At 42.8% G+C, this 23393-nt stretch overlaps 1 protein-coding gene across 1 annotated transcript in view; it reads right to left on the reverse strand.

Moving 5' to 3' along the window:
• The window catches only part of tenm3 (teneurin transmembrane protein 3), an 869227-nt gene that overhangs the window by 552751 nt on the left and 293083 nt on the right, over positions 1-23393 (reverse strand). Inside the window, exon 3 of the mRNA XM_025908309.1 lies at positions 5140-5250. The gene's annotated coding sequence lies outside the window, so the exon portion shown is untranslated. The remainder of the gene's footprint in view (positions 1-5139; positions 5251-23393) is intronic.

Below are 23393 nucleotides of genomic sequence, written 5' to 3' on the forward strand. Positions count from 1 at the left end.
CAACCGCTGCCTAAGCGAAAACCTGTAGTGATCCTGTATGTGTCAGGAGTATCTGAACAGCTGAGATGCATTTTATCTAAACAGCGAGTCTCTGTGGCTTTTGAACCCCAAAACATGTTGCGCCAAAAACCAGTCCACCCCAAGGATCGGGTCTCCTGACACAAACAGAGTAACATAGTGTACGCTGTTAAGTGCCAGGAGGATTGCCAGGATTTATGTATCAGGGAAACCAAACAATCTAAGAGGATGGCACAACACAGAAGAGCTTCCTCGTCAAGCCAGGACTCTGCAGTCTATTTACACCTACAGGCCAGTGGACACTCTTTCAATGATGAGGATGTACACATCCTGGACAGGGAGGAACGCTGGTTTGAGCGCGGAGTCAAGGAGGCCATTTACGTGAAAAGGGAAAGACCATCTCTGAATCGAGGAGGGGGCCTAAGGGTACATCTGTCACCATCTTACAATGCTGTGATTGCAGCCATTCCCCAACTCTCTGTGAATGGTACTCATGGCCATTGATCAGTGGGCTTTGATCAATGAGCTTTGATCAGTGGTTGTTGATCAATAGTCATGAGAATTTGCATATTAAAGATTAAGGAACTGACCTCTGGCTCAGGAGGTAGAGCAGGTCACCTACTGATCGCAAGGTTGGTGGTTCGATCCCAGTCTGCATGCCAAGGATCCTTAGGCAAGATACTAACCCCACGTTGCTCTCCGATGCATCCATCGGAGTGTGAATGTGTGTGAATGTAGCTAGGAAGCAGTCAGTTGAGAGTAAGTGCTTGTGAGAATCGGTTTGATTGGATGACTGTGGCATGTTGTATAGAGCGCTTTGAGTACTCTGGGAGAGTAAAGTGCTAGATAAGAATCAGTCAATTTACCTCCCAGTGGTGCTAGTTCCAGTCCTAATGCAATGTACTCTTTATAAGATTGGAGAAACCTGCAGTTACCTGAGACTGGAGAAGTCACTTGGATGAGTGACGAAATGTTTCTCCCACTGAAAACGCTACGTCCAGATGAACAGAATCAAACTTTGGGGTGGCTTCAAAAGATATATATAAGTTTTGATAGTTACAAGGAGATAATAGATGAAGGTACCAGTAGGAGTACATAGTAAGGTGCTACTGAGAGGTAACCTTGTCACCATAAGGTTTTTGTTTTGTTTTTCCCTCAAATACCCCCCCCCCCCTTTTTTAAATATAGTGGATGGAATGAATTTCCGCATTTCCGTTACTCGCATTCATATATGCAATCCCAAAAGTAAGGTCTCCTATTGTTTTAGAAATACAAACAACCGTTTATTTTCCATAATATTTACATCATCTTAAAGATTTATTTATTTTCCTAAGTGTGGACGACACTGCGCGTCCACACGTTGCCTGTCAAACTGTCGCTCTCCAGCAAAACTTTGGTTTGAACTTCATCACCCACCTTACATTCTGGACTACCACCTGTTGCCAAAGTTGGAGGAACATTTGTCCGGCAGGTGATTCCGCGGAGGCAGCGAGCAGGTATGACATGGGCATTGTAAAACTGCCACAGCATCTACAAAAATGCATCAACCGAAAAGGCGATTATGTTGAAAAATAAGTCTTCAAGCTTTAAAATGATGTAAATATTATGGAAAATAAATGGTTGTTTTTATGTCTAAAACAATAGGAGATCTTACTTTTGGGATTGCCCTTGTATAAAGTCAGTGCTGAACATACTGGCCATTTAGGAAACACCAGGGCACGGTAGTGTGCGAGGTTGATGCAAGGATGTGAATGCAACAATGCTGTTGTTGGGGCAGTGCCAACATAATGCATGAGCCTCAGGAATCCAGGCCCAGTCAAAAGTCACTGAGACCCCATGGCTGAAATAAGCCATTGGGGCAAGTTATAGTAATGAATATAATTTAGAAAAACCTAAACACCCATATGGCAAAAAGCTAATGCAGTGCAAGTTCAGTAATTATTTGAGTACTTTTTGTGCTTTTGCAGCAATCATGGTAACCAGCATCACTGATCAGGTGGGCCTATACAGGTCAGACTTTGGGAACTGGCTCTAGTCACCTGATGGTGACTAGAGCCAGTTCCCCCCTTTTAAGTTAGAAGCTTGAGGAAGCAAGGGCAGCCCAAGTAGGACTGTAACCGAAAACAGAGGCCAACTTGAGGAGACGGAGCTGCCAAGGTGTAATGCCAGTGGAATGAGAGATTTGTGTGGGCAGCGTGCTGTTTGGGTTCACCAGGGCTTGCAGACACATGGTAAAGGCCTGTAGAAGCTTGAAGCTTGGGAATGTCGTAGTGATACAAAGAACAGAAGGTAGAGAAGGAGAGCGAAGGAAATGCAAGAGTGTGGAGGTGAGAGTAGGGACTTTAATTATTAAAGGGAGACATTTGGGTGATGTGATGGAGAGACTAAAGTAGATATATTAGAGAAGAGAAAGTAAAATTGTAGAGTAAGTTCGACAAAGTGGTGGAAAGTGTCACCAGGGGCTTGAGACTAGTGAGTACAGCAGAGTTCAGTGGACATGTAGATGAAAGGAACAGAGGTGATGATGTGTTAGATAGGTATTGTGTTGAAGAGAGGAAAGCAGAAGAACAGATGGTGATTGATTTTGTAAACAGGATAGAAATGGCTTTGTAACTTAGCAAGAGTGAGGAACAGGGTAACAAGTAAACATGAAAGAAGGTGTAGACAGGTGGACAACATCTTATTCTGTAGGTGTAATGTGAACGAGATAGGTGAATGTAAGGTGGAGGCAGGCAGCATCAGATCTATAGAATGGCTTTGGTGGTACGGAAAAGAAAGTAGGTGAAGCCTGAGTCAATGATTAAAAGGGAAGAATGATGAAATACCTGGGGAAGGATGAAGAGGTATAAAGAGACAGGAAACCTACAGAATGGAGGGCAAGTTTAATCTTTTCAAGAACAACGGTGATGTACAGAGCTGTAGAAACTACAGAGGGATAACGATGATGAGTCATACCATAAAGGTAAAGAAAACCATTTTCGAAGCTAAGTTACAAAGAACAGTGGCAATCAGTGAGCAGCATGTGAGCAGTATGGTTCCTTGCTGAGAAAGAGCACTACAGATGAGGTGTTTGCTTTGAAAATGTTAAGTAGTACAGAAATGGTATTAATTAGTTGCACTGTGTCGGTGTATGTCTAGAGAAATTCTGGTACTGCATAAGGAAGTCAGAAATGTCAGAGAAGTACATAAGAGTAACATTTATGATGACAGCAAGACTGTGGTAAAATGTGTGGTAGGTACATCAGGTATCGGCTCTGAGCATCTTCTTGTTTCCAGAAGTGATGGACAGGCTGACAGATAAGGTTAGGCAAGAGTCTCCGAGAACTATAATGTTTGCAGACAGTATTGTGATTTGTAGTGAGAGCAGGGAGCGGGTGGAAGGGAGAGGTGAGATGTGGAAGCATGCACTTGAAAAAAAAGGAATGGAATCCAGTAGAAGCAAGACAGAACACATGTGCGAATGAGTAGGAGACAGCTGTAAAAGTGAGCATGCAAATAGTAGAGATATTAAAGGTAGATGAGTTTAAATATGCTTTGGGTCAATCATCCAAAGCAATGTGGGTGTGGCAAGTGGGTGGAGATGACTGTCAGAGGTTGACACTAGCAAGAATGAAAGGAAACTAATCTTTCTGTTTAAAAGATGGTAGTGAGATGTATGGTTTGATGACGATGACACTAACAAAAAAACAGCAGGCTGAGCAGGAAGTGCCACAGTTGAAAATGTAGTTACAAATTGTTAATGGGAGAGACCAAGATTAACATGTTTAGAAATGTGTACAGCGGCAAGGTTGAGATGGTTTGAATATGTGCAGGGGAGGGATAGTGGATATACTGGACAAAGACTGTTGAAGATGGAGCTGCCAGGTAGGGGGAAAAGAGGCAGAACACAGAGGAGGTCCATAGTTGTGAAGGACGACATAGGATTGGTGTGACAGGAGAGAATGTTTGGGATAGGGTGAGATATTATTGAAGTTGTATAGCTTCAAATATATATCTAAGACTGGATGAGACACTATTTTCTTCTAACTTTTAACACTAATGACTGAACTGAGGAATGAATGGGAGAATGGCAATGTATTCAGTATAGTATAACACTAAGAACTAAGAACACTCAAAAGGCTTTCATCTTGCTAATGATTCTTGTATAGTTTGTGCTTATTAGATAATTTTAATTATCCTTGAGTAGGGTGCACAAAAAACACTGACTTTCCTCATTATGGACAGCAAAGAGTTTTCTCGGTCACACATAAAATATGACAATATTCTGTTCTGCTTCAGCAAGAAAGGAAGAAAGAAAAAATATTTAAACAGCCTAGTTATCTTTAGCAGGTGTAGTGGCCTCAAACATTGCATGTGAGCAACTGTATAATGTTACAGTCTATAAATATATTTCAGAGGTTTACTCTCGCCACCCTTCCAAGCAGCCTGGAGTCACCGCTGGACTCCGATGGCTTGGTTTCAACCATGGTCAGTTTCCACAAATGAACAGTTGAAGTGGTGAGCATAAAGTTATATGATCTGGTGACTGGTCGTGTCTTCTCGACCTACTTTTCTTTGTGTCCATATAATAAATAGGTGTGCTTCATTTTTAGTCTTTAACCTTTTATATAGCCTATAAATGTGTAAAATCAGCTGTAAATGTGGTTTCATTAGTATTGTGAGTGAATTACAGTGTACAAAATGGGATGTAAGACTTCGACAGTGACACACCTAACTCATTGAGACTCGTCATTTGGCTAGCTGTTGTAAAGATGATTTTCAGGAAATTTTAAAATGCAGAGAGGAACCCACACGGAGAACAACAAGAACAGCATCAAACCGCTACAGTGCAATCTTTGCTTTTGCTGTTGGTGTTTTTTCCCAATATCGTTTCAAGTTAATAACCAACTGGGGTAATGTGTTTACATGTTGTATGGATGACCTGCACCAAACTGTCGTGCTTGATGTAGGATGACATATAGATTATTGTGTATAACTGTTCAGTTAAATACTCATATAGGTACTGTTTTTCATTAGCAAAGCATAGGACCTCCTCTGTTGAATGGTCAGCATTCATATCTTGCTTCCAAGAGGCAGCTGTTAGGAACCACCACCAGTATGAATACACATATATGCACATACCTCTGTTCTTGTGTTTTTCTGTGAATTCCAATGGAGTCGCCTAATCACAGCAGTCATCTGGTTCTGTTTGGTCACAGTGGGGAGCTGCCCTCAAACTTTGATCAGAGGAATCTGCAAAACAAAACCAAAACAGATCTCAGTTTGATCTATTTCTACCAAACTTCACCAAGCAACATCAAACTGGGTCCCAACTGAGATACCAATGGTGATTTAACAATGAGGCCTACATAGTGGAAGGATGGGATCAAGTAGAAACATGTTAAAAAATAGAGCATATCTTATGCAAAAGATAAAGGTTATCTGCTATAAAAAGCCAGGCCAGGAGAATGTTTTTCTGTTTTGTCCTCAGTTACTTTGGCACAAAGGCATCTGCTGTGATGCTTACACCTCTGATGAAGTCTCAAAAGTGTCAGTACTGATAAATGATCAGAATTATAATATCTCTGACTGTCTGAGGAAAATTTCCCTGATTCAAATCGAACCAAATGGAATCGAATCAGGGATTGAACTGATTCGGGACCTTATGAACTGGAATCAAATCGATTATAGAAATCAGTAACGATACCCAGCCCTAGTAATAATGTGGCAGTTTAGTTTATTACCATGCAATTACCAAAGTAATGACCACTAAAAATCCAAGTAATATCATGGTAGCAACAGTCATTAGAGCTGAGTAATATTACACTGAAATTTATGTAAATGGATAATAAGAGCCCAACCACTATGCAAATACAGCTTGGTAATAAAGTGGTAATAGAAATAAGAACACAATAATGTGGTAATTTCAAAGTTATTACCTACTACCAATGTTTCCTTTCAAAGTGAATGAGTAGTGGCTCTAATCTGAGCCCCTCCTGAATGACCTAACTCCTCACCCTATCTCTAGGAGAAAGCTGTGGGTAGATTGCAGACACCACTTGACTCATTCTTTCAGTCACTAACCAGAGCCAGAGCAGGTCATAAGTGAGGGTAAGAACAGTACAGTTTTGCTTTTACATTCAGCTCTTTCTACCACAACAGACTGCACATGCCATTTGATCCCACAGTCTCCTACTCCGCTCTCCCTTCACTTGTGAAAAAGGCCCTGAGAGCCAGATTCATTGACCAGTGACTTCCATGACCTCCACCTCTGACTGCTGTCTTATACACAGTGTATTAGCAGTAGTGGTATCACTTCAGATTTTTACATTTGAATGAAACTTTAGTAAGCTGTAGTTGTTGGCAGTAGCTGTTTAGGAAAGATTAGACAGAAAAGATATTGACCTGATAAATTGGGTAAACTGAAGGTAATAGGGGGAGCCTGTGGGAGCCTGTGGGAGTTTTGGATGAAGAATCATACACCAAACAATGAAATACCATACACTGTTGTTGCTACTACAGAAAAAAAATATAGGGAGAGTTTTTGTAATGTACTTCTTCTACTTAATAGAGTAAATTCTAATATTTACACCTGGGTTCGTCCTTAATGACAATGCACATGTTGCATGACTAAATAATGAACAGTTCTTCACATCTGTAGTAAAATTGTGTGCACATCGAGTGTGCATATGTCAACCAGCATGCAGGCTGTTTCAGTTGCTCCTGCTTTTTTCTCTGTCCTTTACTTAGTACTTAGAGTGTTTGTCTGTTTTTTTTTTTTTTAAACATTTGGATCAAGACAGTTTTTGTTCTGCTTGTTGCAGTGGAACTGTTACTTTCATTGTGCAATGGAACTGTGGTGTAGCAGCTAACACTGGACAGGTTGGTTACTCCAGAGATCAGCTGATCGTCCTGAAGCCAGCCGGCTTATCAATCAGGAAGTACCCATGGAAGTACCAGCTGAAATCTGGAGACAAAAGCACCAAGGATGCAGAGATGGAGGACAGAAGAGGAGAAGAAAGGAGACAGCGAGACAGGGCAGGCTTAAAGAGAGAAATAGGGTCAAACCATGTCTTTTGTCTATTATAATGGGAAACGTTCAGTTGCTAGCAAAAAAGATGGATGAGCTAACAGCGCTAGCACGGAGTCAGAAGGAATATCAGGAGTATAGCTATATATGTTTCACCAAGTCACGGATTCACCAGGATATTCCCGATGACGATGCATCAGTGGAAGGCTTCCACACTGTTTGGGCCGACAGGGACAGTGCTGCAAGCAGTAAGCAGAATGAAGGGGGGGTTTGCCATTTTTGTTAATAACCGGTGGTGAGAATTTACCCATGTAATCTTGGTGACTGTTTATAGTCCTCCCTCGGATAACCTCACAGCTGCATGTGACACTATTCACTCCGCTATAGCTCAGTTACAGACTCAGCACCCGAGCGCCTTCATTTCTATCTCGGGTGACTTCAACCATGTCGTCTTGGACACTACACTACCAACTTTCACACAGTATGTGGTGTATCCCACCAAGGGGGAGAGAATTTGCTGTATGTTAATATCAAGGATACATACAGTTCCTCCTTCCTCCTTCCATTGGGTAAGTCAGATCTGAAGGTTTTAGCAGAACTACAGGGCTGTTTTGACGTGACAGAGTGAGAGAAACTTTGTGAACCTCACTGACTACATAACCTGTTTTTCAACAGATTCAACACTGCAGTAGATGCTCAACTTCTTGCTGATTTACTCATAGCCAGCCTGCAATCCACAGCCACACCATTCTCTCTCTCTCTTTCTACACTGAACCATTGCCTCCTCTAAAAGTCCTGACACCCCTCCCCCACCCATCACTTTCACTCACAATCAGGTTCGGAGACAAATGAGAAGATTCCACTCAGGCAAGTCTCCTGGACCAGATGGGGTGAGTCTTCATGTCCTCAACGGCTGTGCCCTCCAGCTTTGTGGAGTCTTTCATAAACTGTTCCTGTCGAGTCTGAGTCTGCCAAGGACCAAAGAACTGATTGTGGACTTTAGGAGGACCAGGAAACCCTTGACCCATGTTTCAATCCAGGGAGTCAGTGTGGACATTGTGGAGAACTATAAAGTAGTACACATAGACAATAAACTGGACCGGGTTAAAAACACCACTGCACTCTACAGGAAGGGCAAGAGTCGTCTCTATTTTCTGAGGCGGCTGAGGTCCTTCAACATATGTCGGACATTTATTACGATTCTGTTGTGGCCTGTGCTATCCTCTATGCTGTTGCATGCTGGGGCAGGAGGTTGAGGGTCGCAACAGACTAAATAAATTGATCTGTAAGGCCAGTAATGTTGTGGGGACGGAGCTGGACTCCATTAGGGTGGTATCTGAGAGGCAGATGTTGTCCAAGACAATGCTGGATAATACCTCCCACCCACTCCATGACATGCTGGCTATTCACAGTAGCACATTAAAGGAGAGACTGAGATTACCAAAAAGCACCACTGAACAACACCAGAAATCATTCCTGCCCATGGTCATCTCCCTGTACAACTCCATCTAAAGCACAAGTACAGAGTGCAATAATTTTGCACAAGTTTCACAGGTTACAGTTAAATGTCAATCATTTATTTCACCTCTGTAATGTTCTTGATATACAGGATGGGCCATTTATATGGATACACCGTAATAAAATGGGAATGGTTGGTGATATTAAAGTCCTGTTTGTGGCACATTAGCATATGTGAGGGGGCAAACTCCTCAAGATGGGTGGTGACCATAGTGGCCATTTAGAAGTCGGCCATCTGGGATACAACTTTTGTTTTTTCAATAGGAAGAGGGCCATGTGACACATCAAACTTATTGGTAATGTCACAAGAAAAACAATGGTGTGCTTGGTTTCAACGTATCTTTATTCTTTCATGAGTTATTTACAAGTTTCTGACCACTTATAAAATGTGTTCAATGTGCTGCCCATTGTGTTGGATTGTCAATGGAACCTGCACATCTCGTATTTTCACACCATAGACAATTGCCTTCAGATGACCCCAAAGATAAAAGTCTAAGGGGGTCAGATCGGGAGACCTTGGGGGGCATTCAACTGGCCCACAATGACCAATCCACTTTCCAGGAAACTGTTCATCTAGGAATGCTGGGACCTGGCACCCATAATGTGGTGGTGCACCATTTTGCTGGAAAAACTCAGGGAACGTGCCAGCTTCAATGCATAAAGAGGGAAACACATCATCATGTAGCAATTTCAAATATCCAGTGGCCTTGAGGTTTCCATTGACGAAGAATGGACCCACTATCGTTGTACCCCATATACCACACCAAACCATCACTCTTGTTGTTCCAACAGTCTTGGAGGGATCCATCCAATGTGGGTTAGTGTCAGACCAATAGCGGTGGTTTTGTTTGTTAACTTCACCATTCACATAAAAATTTGCCTCATCACTGAACAAAATCTTCTGCGTGAACTGAGGGTCCTGTTCCAATTTTTTTTTTGCCCATTCTGCAAATTCTGTGCGCCGATCTGGGTCATCCTCGTTGAGATGCTGCAGTAGCTGGAGTTTGTAAGTATTTGTGAGTAGCTAATATCTGCCGAAGGGATGTTCGACTAATGCCACTCTCCAGTGACATGCGGCGAGTGCTAAGCTGTGGGCTCTTGCTGAATGAAGCTAGGACAGCCACTGATGTTTCTTCATTAGTGACAGTTTTCTTGCGTCCACATTTTGGCATATCCAACACTGAACCAGTTTCACGAAACTTAGCAAGCAGTTTGCTAACTGTAGCATGGGAGATGGGTGGTCTCGGAGGGTGTCTTGCATTGATATCTGCTGCAATGACCCGGTTACTGCGTTCACCAGATATCAACACAATTTCGATCCGCTCCTCACGTGTTAACCTCTTTGACATGTTAATGTCTGTGAACAAAGAGAAACTTGTAAATAACTCATGAAAGAATAAAGTTAGGTTGAAACCAAGCACACCATTGTTTTTCTTGTGACATTACCAATAAGTTTGATGTGTCACATGGCCCTCTTCCTATTGAAAAAACAAAAGTTGTATCCAAGATGGCCGACTTCTAAATGGCCACCATGGTCACCACCCATCTTGAGGAGTTTGCCCCCTCACATATACTAATGTGCCACAAACAGGACTTTAATATCACCAACCATTCCCATTTTATTACGGTGTATCCATATAAATGGCCCACCCTGTATATATATATGTGTATATATATTGATATATATAATATATATTGTTATATTTTGTAAACTAATAATGTAATATAATAGAATATATTGTATTGTATATTCTATATTGTTCATTTAGTCTGTTACTTTTATTAACTGTAACCCATACCATTTCCTTAAAGATTAAAAAAGTATTCTGATTCTGAAACTTGTGCCTTTACTGTTGCCTCACAGCACAGAGAAAGATTAGTAGAATACATGCTCTACCTCTTAACTGCCAGCCAACCATGAAAAGCCGAATCCTTAGCCAAAATACTAAAGTAACAGGTGAAGGAGTAGTACACAAACGTTAGAACTTCTGAAATAATACAGCTATTTTTTTACTTTCTCATTTAATGTGATTAGCATCAGATCAGGTTAACAAAGTGTGAAGAAAGTTGTGTTTCCTTGAATATGTGCAAAAACAGAGACACATAACTATACGGCTCAGTGGTCTGAAGACATAATTGAAGGTGACACAAATATGGGCTGCTGGCACATCAACAACTTTTTACCGGTCCTTAATCAGTACCGGCTAATGGTAGACACATACATAAATTAAGAAGATCACTTGTCTAGGGCATTGTAGTACATTAGTACTGACAGTAATGACAAATACACAAGGGTTTAATTTTTTTATTATAATTTTTTTAAAAAGAAAACAGAACAACAAAAGGAAAGGAACAGTGCAAGAGTGAGTGAGAGAAAGAGGGAAAGAGAACAAAAGAAAGCTCAGTCCAACCAGTAGAGCAACAACAACAGCAGTGGTGCGGAAACACTGCAGATGTCACTTGTCAGAATCAGAATCGCTTTTATTGCCAAGTTTGTACGCAAACACAAAATTTGTTGGGGTGTCATGCTGAAAAAAAAAAACAGTGGCACAGAAACAGAATATATGGTATTTAAAGTATATATAATTTATAAATATCTATAGAAAGATGTAAAATATTAAACATTAATGCTCACAAAAGAAGGAATATATACTGACTACCTATAGATATAGATACAATTAGAAAATAGGTATACAATGGGGGGGTTAAATATAGGTGGGACATGATGTGCAAAGTATTTTTAATGTATCCATTGTGCAAACTTTTTATCACCTGAGTAAATAAGTTTGTTATGGTTGCACATTAACTGAGCAGTGATTGGGGTGAGGGGACATTATAAAGTAGTCAGATAGTCTGGGGAAAGTAAGTAATTCTTTTGCCGTAAGGTGTTGGTTCTAGTGTTGGTTGGTTCTAGTGGCTACCTGCCAGAGGGGAGTGTCACAAACGGTTTATGATCGGGTCGGCAGCAATCTTCCCATCCATCTCAGTGTCCTGGAGGTGTACAGGTCTTGTAGGGAAGGCAGATCACCTACACCACTGGTCAAAACCCCATTTTTTCCAGTGGTTTATTGCAGTTCAAGTCATTTAAGTCCAGTGAATAGCTTGAAATTGTACAAAGCTAGGTGGTGAACTGGCAGACATTTAAAAAAAAGGTATGGTTACGCAAAACTGAAAAATAATGTATATTTCAGAAAAAAACAAAAAGGCCTTTTTCAGGGAACACAAAATAGGTTAACAATTTAAAGCTGTTCTTCAGCAACGGAGGTTGATAAAGTCTTAAAAGCTGGTGCTACTAATTCCTACAGGTGTTTGAACTTTTCTGGATTACTTACAACCCCCTCTGTCTGTATAAAACCAGTGTTGGAACACAGTTGAACAGTATTGTTCTACAGAGAGTAGTGTGTTGCTACAATAATGGCGAGAAAAAGGCAGTTAACAATGACGGAGAGACAAACCATCATAACAGTTAAAAGTGTAGGTCTTCCCTCCAGAGAAATTGCAAAGAAAGTCAAGGTGTCAATGAGAATAGTTTCCTTCACCATCCAAAGGCACTCAGAGACAAACTGACAGGAAGAGGTCTGGAAGACTCAAAACCACAACTGAATCAGAGGACAAGTTTCTGAGAGTTAACAGCTTGTGTGATAGGAGGCTCACAGGACAACAGCTTCAAGCACAGCTTAGTAGTGGTCGTATAAGCAAGTCTCAGTTTCAACTGTGAAGAGAAGACTTCAAGCTGCAGGTTTGGCAGGACGAGTTGCAGCACGAAGACGTCAGAATAAGACAAAGAGGCTTGTCTGGGCCATAAAACACCGCCATTGGACTACTGCAGACTGGAAGAAGGTCAAACATGTCAAACACGGAGGAGGAAATGTGATGGTCTGGGGCTGTTTTGCTGGATCCAGGGTGGGTGACTTGTACACCCTAAACCAAAGCAGCTACCACAGCATTCTGCAGCATCATGCAGTACCCTCTGGTATGTGTCTAGTTGGTCAGGGGTTTATCATACAGAAAGATAATGACCCAAAACACAAGTCCAAGCTATGCCAGAACTACCTCAGGAAAAAAGAACAAGCTTGAAAATATGGAGTGTCCAGCACAGTCTCCAGACTTAAACCCCATCGAGCTGGTTTGGGATGAACTGGACAGAAGAGTGAAAGCAAAGCAACCTACAAGGTTCACATTTGTGGGAACTTCTGCAACACGTGAACTATCTGCAGAATATTTGATTTCTATTGTAGAAAGAATGCCTTAGCTTGGGTGTTGGGTTCAACCTGAAGTCCACTATCATCTCTAAGGTTTTGGCAGCATTGAGGTCCAGGTTGCTGTTACTGCACCAGGTCATCACACTGTCAATCTCATTCCGCTTGGCACCTCATCTCCACCTGATCCCAATAAGGTTGGTGTCATCTGCAAACTTCAGAGGTTTGATGGACTGAAAGTTCAAGTCATGTCTGCCCAGTATGACATGTTACCTTATGTCAGACAAAAAGTTAATAATCGATCTGCAAGTGGAAGCAGGCATATTCAGCTCTGAGAGCTTGTCCTGTAGCAGAATAGGGATGACTGTATTAAAAGTAACCTGGAATAAGTTCCTGCAGAGTCCACAGACTGAAGGATGATGTACAGGGTCATGTTAACAGCATGTTGGCCCTGTGGATAAACTTCTTATTGGGTGAGCAGTTAGGGGTCTTTGTAAATGGTGGATGTGATGGGACTGGGAAGACGCAGGTGCTGTAACTACAGGGTGGGTAGTTAACAGGACTTTTCCATTGATTGTCAAAGCAACAGTAAAAGCTGCAAAACCTGGGCTTTAAGATTGTAGTTGGTTAATTTGCAGAGCCCTTTCCAGACAGAAGCAGTCATGAGCTGAAAACTCCTGTTGCAGTTTCTGTGAGTAAACTGATTAGCATATTTTACTACCTTGCTAAACCTGTACTTTGATGCTGGGATGCTGTCTCTGTGCCCACTCCCAAACACTTCTCCCAGCCCTAGCCTAATTAGCTTACCATTGAATCAGGGTTTGTCATTATTATAACTCACCGTGGTACGTGATGGTATGCAGCTATCCTCAAAGAAGCTGATGTAGGACATCGCAGCATCTGTATACTCTTTCAAACTGTTGATAGCAGTTCTGAACACCTCCCAGTCAGCGCAGTCCAGACATGCCTGCAGATTCTCTGCAGCGTCATTACTAGGGTGCCTCCATGTCTTCAATACAGGTTTAGGAAGATTTAGTTTCTGCCTGTATTTCAGTTTTCAGGCCCCTCTTCTATGGAACCAACTCCCAGTTTAGATTCAAGAGACAGACACTATCTCTACTTTTAAGATTAGAGATAGAGATAAGGCTATAAACATATGATTTATAGCCTATATGAATATGATCTTGGACATCTTAGCTAACTTTTGCTCAGTTTTCAAGATGGAGGTGCAGACACACACAGAGTGGCTGCTCCCTGTCCCGACAAAACAGTGTTCCCATCCTTGTTTTGCTATTTTTCTTGTTTTTCACAATGCTCATACGGTCGTGAGTTCCTTCTCAAAATAAAGAGAAGCAAATCCACAAATTTTTCAATCACGGAAAAGCTACGAATCACACTGAGGAACAGCGGACTACTTTGGAGGCATCTACCATCAGTGACCCCTGCTACTAGATCTCGCCCACAGTGGAAACATTGGGGGCATCTACCATCAGTGACCCCCACTTCTGGATGAGTTAAATGCATTCTTCACTCGCTTTGAGGCACAAAACTACATCCCCGCACAGAAGACTCCATCCCCCCCGCAACAACCAGGTGGTGACACTATCCCCAGACAGTGTGTGGAGATCCCTTGCCAGGATCAACACACGCAAAGCCCCACGAACTCACAGATGTCTTCACAGACATCTTTAATACATCACTGAACCAGGCTGTCGTTCCTGCATGCCTCAAAGCCTCCACCATCATTCCTGTACCAAAGAAGTCATCTCCCTCTTGCTTTAACGATTATCATCCAGTTGCACTCACTTCCATCATTATGAGGTGGCTTGAAGGGTTAGTTATGCATCAAATCAAGACTTCAGTTCAGCATTCAACACGATCATTCCCCAGCAAGTCATTCACAAACTGGATCTGCTGGGGATCAGCACCTCGCTCTGTAACTGGCTGCTGGATTTCTTGACAGGAAGACTGCAGAGAGTACGGGTCGGCAGCAACACCTCCAGCAGAAGAACACTGAATATGGGGGCTCCCCAAGGATGTGTGTTGAGCCCCCTTCTCTTCACTCTGCTGACCCACAACTGCACACCACCAAACAGCTCTCACTCACTCACTGTCTGTCGTAGTCTGTTCTTGTCCTGTTTGGTGGCTCATCCAAAACATACAGTGACGGATTAGCAGAGAACAGACTGGATCATTGCAGTTTAGAATTGTAGAACCCCACATCTTTATGCAGAGCCATCATCATCCTCGATAACTCAGTTGGCCATCATGTCATTTCCAAATTTTGCTCTTCTCCCTCTACTCAAATGACTGTACCTTAAAAGACCTTTCTGTCAAAATCATAAAGTACAGAGGGTGCCTCCCTGAGTGGTCCTAGTGCTGATTTTTCAGGTGCTGGATAAGATTCTTCCCCTTGTCACCTGCTGCTTCCTGTCTGTCACAAAGTTTGTGATACACTGACAGATGGAAGCTGAGATAGTGACCTGAGTGAGTTTGGAGTGGAGGATGTCAGGGATGATGGTCCACAAGATCCACTGAAGTCCACAAACAGGATCCTTGCACATCTACCAGGGCAGTTGAGATGTGGTAAGACGAAGTGTAGTCCTTGTTGACAGCATCATCCATTGAACAAACTGCAGGGGGTCTAGCAGGGGGCATGTGATGGCTTGCATGTAGATCAATACCAATCTCTCAAAGGATTTTATGACTACAGACATCAGGGTGACAGGTCTGTAGTCACTGAACCCAGTGATTGATGGTTTCTTGGGCACTAGGATAATTGTGGATTGTTTTGAAACAGGAGAGGACTTCACACAGCCCCAGTGATCTCGTGAAGATCAATGTAAAGAAGTGTGAAGATCAACATAGATTGTAGGGTGAAACAGTATTTGGTTCTGGTGCCTTCCTTATCTTTTATCTCCTGAAGAATTACCTCACATCTTCTTCTCAAGTCCTGTGAGGATGGGGAGTGACAGGGGCAGCTGGCTGTGTCATGTGGGTAGGAAGGCAGAGGTGTGTGAAAGCAATAAAACACATTGAGTCCTACAGTTGATGGTTCTCTACAGTGACTGGGGCTAGTCTACTGCAGTGGTTCTCAAACTTTTCACAATGAGTAACACCTCATAAAATATATGGCTCTTGAAGTACCACCCTTATGACCGACATTAAAGTACAGTAGTATAGGGCTATGTAACACCACATACAGTTTACACGAGACAATTTTATTTCTTATATGAATGTTATTTATTTAAACTGTCATAATTAGGGTGTGACAAGTCATAATAATGACTAATAATAATAATTCACAGCAGGTGGGATATCCGGTCTTTAAGTGATGACATATGAACCCTGCTTCTGGGCCAAAATGCTTTGTATCTTGTTCTATTTAATCTGAACAAGCCCTAAAAACAGTCAGTGATCACTCTCGGTCTCTCTCGTTTTTTATTACCGCTGTTCATTTTAAAGCTCAGTTTTTAAACCCTTACTTTTATTAACTGATTTCTTATTTTAATTTGAACTTTATTGAATTTTACTGAATTTTATTGAATTTTATTTTATTTTTTCATTTATTTTTGCGTTGTTGCTGCCTGTGTTTAATTGAGTAATTTCTGTAACTGTGAGACACTTGCTGCTGCCTATCTTGGCCAGGTCTCCCTTGAAAAAGAGGTTTTTAATCTCAATTGGATCTTCCTGGTTAAATAAAGGTTAAATAAAATGAAATAAATTAAAAATGCAGCAGTATATTAATGACTAACCTCGTATTGTGGATGGATTATCTCAGTTGTTCTTCTGACTAAGGTTTGGTCCATTTACAGCATCCTACCATGCGATTGCATTTGTCCCTAACCATCGGGAACCACAGACTGAGCAGCAGGTATGTCATCACGTCGATGTCCACCTTTGTTGTAGCGTTTGTGTCGCATATTATTTACATCATCGGACACTCGGAAGCGTTGCTTTGGCAATGACCAAATGGATATGGAGGTACCAAATTGTGAAGGAAAACCAGTCATTCAGAGTCTAGTCGTGGCGAGTTGATCCAGGTAGTTAACTGATGAAAAAGTGGCTTTTGTAACCTGAACTGGATCCAATGGAACAAAGAAGCAAAAACACCCCTCAAAGCCAGCTAAACAGTCATATCTTTTTGCAAATTTAATGTGTCATTAAAAATAAGGGAGAGAAACCGGACATGACACATAATCTCTCCAGTGTGTCCTGCTTCTTCCTTGGAGCACTGTGCTGGTACGATCTGTCCAGAATACTGGATTGGTTAGTATGTAATCAGTAATTACAATAATCACACGTGAGTTCAAAAGAAAACTGTAGTGTGCAGTAAAACTTTGGAAGTTTTTTCAAATAATTTTATGAACTCACTACTACTACATATTTTCCATTGTAGTTGACCATTTTTACTATTTATCACGGTTTTTACACCATTTATTCTGTGGGTTTGCATGGACTTGAAAGTGTTGGAAATATCGGTTTCCTAAATCATTTATGAAAATAAAAACTTAATTAATGACAGAGTCACCTCTTGACCACTTAACAGTAAGATATATAGAGAAGGAAAGTTTTATTATCATCAACCTTTTAGAGCTCGGTGACAAAGTGTGGAAACAAATGCAATCTTCAGCCATGCATTATAAGAGTGGTCACTGGGCTGTGATATAATCAAAAACCACTTCCCCCTTTTCTCAGCAACTGTGCCAACACTGTCTGTGAGTCCAGAGGTCTGCTCAGTGGCCCATAGTACCAGCAGAAAACTGTGGTTGTACACCCAGTGTGAGCGCATGGAAGTAAGAAGAATGTGGAGTGGGGCAGCTCTATCAGTGTGCGCCGATCTCAGTTGCTTTGCTCTTGATAAACAGAGAAAAAAAATCCCTTACACACACACACTCACAGAAATGCAGATAAAGGCTGCTGTGGTTCTTTTCTCTCCCACAGCTCCTTTCATCTCCTTCACATCCGTTTTGTCCCATCTTTCATTTGTTCCCTGTAGAGTTTTCCAGTGGTCATTCTTCTTCTCTCTCTTTCTCATTCTTCCTGTATTTTGTTTCTCTCATCTCGATTCTTAGTTTTTTCTCTGTGTTTACCTTCCTCGTAATAGGATTCAGCAGAGAACTGTGTCACCACTGGCTACAGTAACAATCATATGAGGTAGTGATTTTACCATTATGCAAACGACATCAGGAGAACAGCCTTGTCTGTTGCGACTGGCTGCTGCTCCCACTTTTCTGTATGAGTATGCATGTGAATGTGGATTTAAAGAGGGCCAGTCAAACAATATTTGTTTCACTGGCACCTGTCTCCTAGCTTGCCATTTGAGAGGTGATGTCAGAAAGTCACTGTAGATTCGATGCATCCTGTGTGTGTATTTTACATATTCAGATCCGTTCTCTTGCATATGTAACAGCAGTGACAGTGACAGCCATCAATACACTAGAACATCTCTGAGGAATTTTCAAGGTCAGGAACAAAGCTGATGTACTGTGTAACATTTATGAGTGCCATGAGCCAAGATGTAGTGATAATTTTGCTATAGTTTAATTTTTCTTGATTAATTGTTAATTAAATACTATTTTTTCATTTTAGTATTAAAGATATTGAAATGATCATTAAATGTTTACTAAATGATTAATATTGGGTTTGTAAACAATTATTTTGATGTTTATGGTAACATTTCCAGAAATGTTTGCATGTATATGATGAATGAAAACTGTAAATCATCTAAAACATTATTTACAGTACATCCAGAAAGTATTCATAGTATTCTATAGTATAGTATTTATAGCGCTTCATTTGTTGCACATGACATGATACAGACTGAATTCTTTCTCACAGCAAAATTCTACACAAAATACCTCATAATGACAAAGTGAAATTCTATCACTATACACAAACACACACCCAGGCCTGTAGCAAATATGATACAAATTAAAATTCCCCGCTCCCCCCTGTGGGCGGTCTATCCTTCAAGTTCGGGTCCTCTACCAGAGGCCTGGGAGCTTGAGGGTCCTGCGCAGCATCTTAGCTGTTCCTAGGACTGCGCTCTTCTGGACAGAGATCTCCGATGTTGTTCCTTGGATCTGCTGGAGCCACTCGCCTAGTTTGGGAGTCATCGGACCTAGTGCTCCGATTACCACTGGGACCACTGTTACCTTCACCCTCCACATTTTCTCCAGCTCTTCTCTGAGCCCTTGGTATTTCTCAAGCTTCTCGTGTTCCTTCTTTCTGATGTTGCTGTCATTGGGAACTGCTACGTCTATCACTATGGCCATCTTCTTCTGTTTGTCTACCACCACTAGGTCCGGTTGGTTAGCCACCAACATTTTGTCCGTCTGTATCTGGAAGTCCCACAGGATCTTAGCTTGGTCATTCTCCACCACCCTAAGGGGCGTCTCCCATTTGACCTTGGGACTTCCAGGCCATATTCGGCACAGATGTTTCTATATACTATGCCGGCCACTTGGTTATGGCGTTCCATGTATGCCCTGCCTGCCAGCATCTTACACCCTGCTGTTATGTGCTGGATTGTCTCAGGGGCATCTTTACACAGCCTGCACCTGGGGTCTTGCCTGGTGTGACAGACCCCAGCCTCTATGGATCTTCTGCACTTTATCCAGTAAGGGTCTTAAGGCTAGACCCCCCATGCTAAACGAGCCTACCGCAGACATGAGCGAGACAGATACATATGAAGGCATGCCGGCTCGGACATCGCCTGGATCAACAAGGTCCGCGTCAGGTGTTGAGGAACCAGGGCACCCTGACGAGAAGTGGGCTACTGGAACAAGAAGTCATCGGTGGGCAAGAGATGAAAATAGGGCGTTCTTGGAATGCTACTATGCAAGTAACCCTGGCGGATTGGGTTACATGAATAGGATGAGGGACCTATGGATTCTTCGATACCCAACATCCACAATGTCGGCAAAACAACTAGTCCCTCAGTGTTCCAACATTCGAAAGAAGGGACTGCTCTCAAAGCTAGAGATTGATGAGGTACAACATAAAGGCTACGGTAAGGGGGAGCCAGGACGCCAGGTCAGGGGGTGATACCATCACCCCCACCCGAGATTGGGTGGGGGTGATACCATCACCCCCACCCGAGATTGGGTGCCAAGCCCCAAGATAAAAAAAGGATCATTGAGTGTGAGAGGAACTGACCTGAAAGATAGGATCATGGCCAAGCTTGAAACCTGGATCCCCCGTAGCCGGTTACCAAGACTACGTGAAGTACCCTCAGAAGGTCTGCTAGATGATGTTAATGCAGCACTACGGATGATACCTACAGCCACCATTACTGAGACTAACAAGCTGATCTACACCACAGCAGCAGTAATCAGTGAGATGCTTGGCTACAAGTTGAACAGCCACAAGGAACAGTACTCTCCATGGAGAAGGAGGATAGAGGCTAAGATCAAGGTAGCATGGAGGGAGGTTAGCCAACTATCAGAACTGCAGAAAGGTGTGACGAAGAAGGTGCCTAAGAAGTACAGCAAGCTGTCCATACCTGAGGCCTTGGAAACTGCCAAGCAACGACTCACAGCCTTGGCCAGCCGCTTGAAGAGGTACCCTAGAGAGATCGAAGGCAGGAGAATAAACCAGCTGTTCTCCACAGAACCAGCCAAGGTGTACTCTCAGTGGCAGAGGAGCAATATAAAAACAGCACCACCAAGGCTGGAGACGGAACAATACCGGAACGGCATATGGGTGGAGGATGCAACCCATAACGGCAACGCTCAGTGGCTAGTAGATCTGAAGGCAGACCACAGCAACCTCCCTGAACAGGGTCCAGTAACCATCACAGTGGCAGACATCCAAGAAAGGGTCTCTAGTATGAAGAGTTGGACAGAACCAGGCCCCAACATGGTTCACGCCTACTGGCTAAAGAAGCTGACTGCACTCCACGAGTGCCTGGCAGCACAAATGAACCAGCTGCTAGTTGACGAGAGACACCCAGAACAGCTAACCGAAGGCTGGACAGACCTGATCCTCAGGGACCGGTCCCCTCCAACTACCGACCAATAACCTGCCTCAGCACCACGTGGAAGCTCCTGTCAGGCATCATAGTGGCTAAGATGAACAGGCATATGGCTCAATACATGAGTGGGGCACAGAAAAGGATGGGCAAGAATACCAGAGGTGCAAAACACCAGCTACTGGTAGACTGAGCAGTCAGTCGAGACTGCAAGACTAGGCTGACCAACCTGTGCGCTGCCTGGATTGATTACAAGAAGGCCTATAACTCAATGCCCCACACCTGAATACTGGAATGCCTAGAATTGTACAAGATCAACAGGACCCTAAGAGCCTTCATCAGGAACTCAATGGGGATGTGGCGTACAACACTAGACGCCAACTTCAAACCCATAGCACAAGTCACCATCAAGTGCGGGATCTACCAAGGAGACGCTCTGTCCCCACTGCTGTTCTGCATAGGCCTGAATCCCCTCAGTGAGATCATTGACAAGACTGGCTACGGATACCGACTATGGAACGGAGCAGTTGTCAGTCACCTCCTGTACATGGATGACATCAAGCTGTATGCCAAGAGTGAACGAGAGATCGATTCACTGATCCACACTACCAGGATATACAGCATATACAGACGGACAAAATGGTGGTGGCTAACCAACCGGACATAGTGGTGGTAGACAAACAGAAGAAGACGGCTGTAGTGATGAAAAGTGATGTAGTGAAGAAGGTCAACACAGTCAGTGTTCAGCCCACTGCATCTCTCGCAGACAAGCTTAACAACTTCTATGCTCGTTTTGATGCAGACAACAGAGAGCAGATCCTCTACCCACAGGAGGACAGTGAGGCTGCAACTTTAACTCTGAAAACAGAAGCTGTGAGATGGACCTTTAAAAAGGTCAATCCTCACAAAGCTCCAGGACCGGACGGCATCCCAGGCCGGCTACTCAGAGTGTGTGCAGACGAGCTGGCACAGGTGTTCACCAACATCTTCAACCTCTCCCTGAGGCAGTCAGTGGTCCCCACGTCCCTCAAAGCATCCACCATCATTCCCGTTCCCAAAAAATCAGTGGTCTCCTGTCTGAATGACTACCGTCCTGTTGCACTGACATCCGTCATCATGAAGTGCCTGGAGCGGCTGGTCAAAGGTCACATCTGCTCCTCCCTCCCTGACACACTGGACCTCCTCCCTCCCTGACACACTGGACCCTCTTCAGTTTGCCTATCGGACAAACAGAGCCACAGAGGATGCCATCGCCCTGGCAACACACACCACCCTCACTCACCTGGAGAAAGGGAATACATATGCAAGGATGCTCTTCATCGACTACAGCTCGGCATTTAACACCACCATCCCCTCAAAACTTGCCACGAAGCTCGTCGACCTTGGGCTTGGAACACCAATCTGCAGATGGATTCTAAACTTCCTCACAAACAGGCCCCAGGTGGTGAAAGTTGGTAAGCACACCTCCTCACCACCAGAGATGGGCAGTAACGCGTTACTTGTAACGCGTTACTGTAATCTGATTACTTTTTTAAAGTAACGAGTAATGTAAGGGATTACTATTGCAAAAACGGTAATTAGATTACCGTTACTTTCACGTAGGAACGCTGCGTTACTGCGTTACTAAAACCGTGATTTTTTGCGAGAACGTCTCATGACAGTGACGTAAGCGAGTGCGACGTTCGTGACAACAGCTGTCTGCAGATCATAATATATCGAGTGCGCGACAGAGTGTAGCATGCAGCGTTTAAAGCGTGGAAGTACTGACCTTATTTTGAGTTTGATTCCATAAAAAGTGACAAAAACATTAGTGTCCGTTGTGCGTGGGAAGAAAACTTCTTTTTACAGCGAAAAAAAACCCTTAACTTCCAAGCAAGTGCCGAGTGCGCTATGACTGTAATGGGAAATTCACAGAGAAACTCGCGGAGTCTTCAACTGACCGCTGCGGCACACCTGCACCAGGCTAAACCTCCGCCTACTCCCGTCCTACTTTACAGGTGAAAATAGAGCAACTAGCCTTTGACTTTATTTATTTTCTGCTGTGTTTTACTTGCATCTATTTGAAAGAGTGAGTGTAAACACAAAAAAATATTTTATTTTATGTGCTGGAATGTGCAGAAAATAGGTTTAAATGTTAAACAAATTTCTTCCAGTCAGAGAATGTTGCATATAATTAAATTTTTGCTTGATGCATAAAGTTAAAAGATTAAAACTAATAAAACAAGTTTTAAAAAGAGACATTTCCATTTGATTACATTTTGTATGATGGATTATGCAGAAAAAGTAGAATTGGGCTGAAAGATCTATCGCTTTATCACCTATTCAGGTTGTAAATCAGGTTTTTAAAAAGTAACTAAGTAACTAAGTAACTAATTACTTTTGAAAAGAAGTAATCAGTAAAGTAACGGGATTACTTTTTGGGGGAAGTAATCAGTAATTAGTAACTGATTACTTTTTTCAAGTAACTTGACCAACACTGCTCACCACTCATCCTAAACACAGGTACGCCACAGGGTTGTGTGCTTAGCCCCCTCCTATATTCCCTGTTCACACACGACTGTGTTGCTAAACACGAGTCCAACATCATCATCAAGTTTGCGGATGACACAACCATCATAGGCCTCATCACAGACAACGATGAGACGGCCTATAGAGAGGAGGTGCTGGCACTGTA

Source organism: Oreochromis niloticus, linkage group LG6 (genome assembly GCF_001858045.2).
Source record: "Oreochromis niloticus isolate F11D_XX linkage group LG6, O_niloticus_UMD_NMBU, whole genome shotgun sequence".
Lineage (NCBI taxonomy): Eukaryota > Metazoa > Chordata > Actinopteri > Cichliformes > Cichlidae > Oreochromis > Oreochromis niloticus.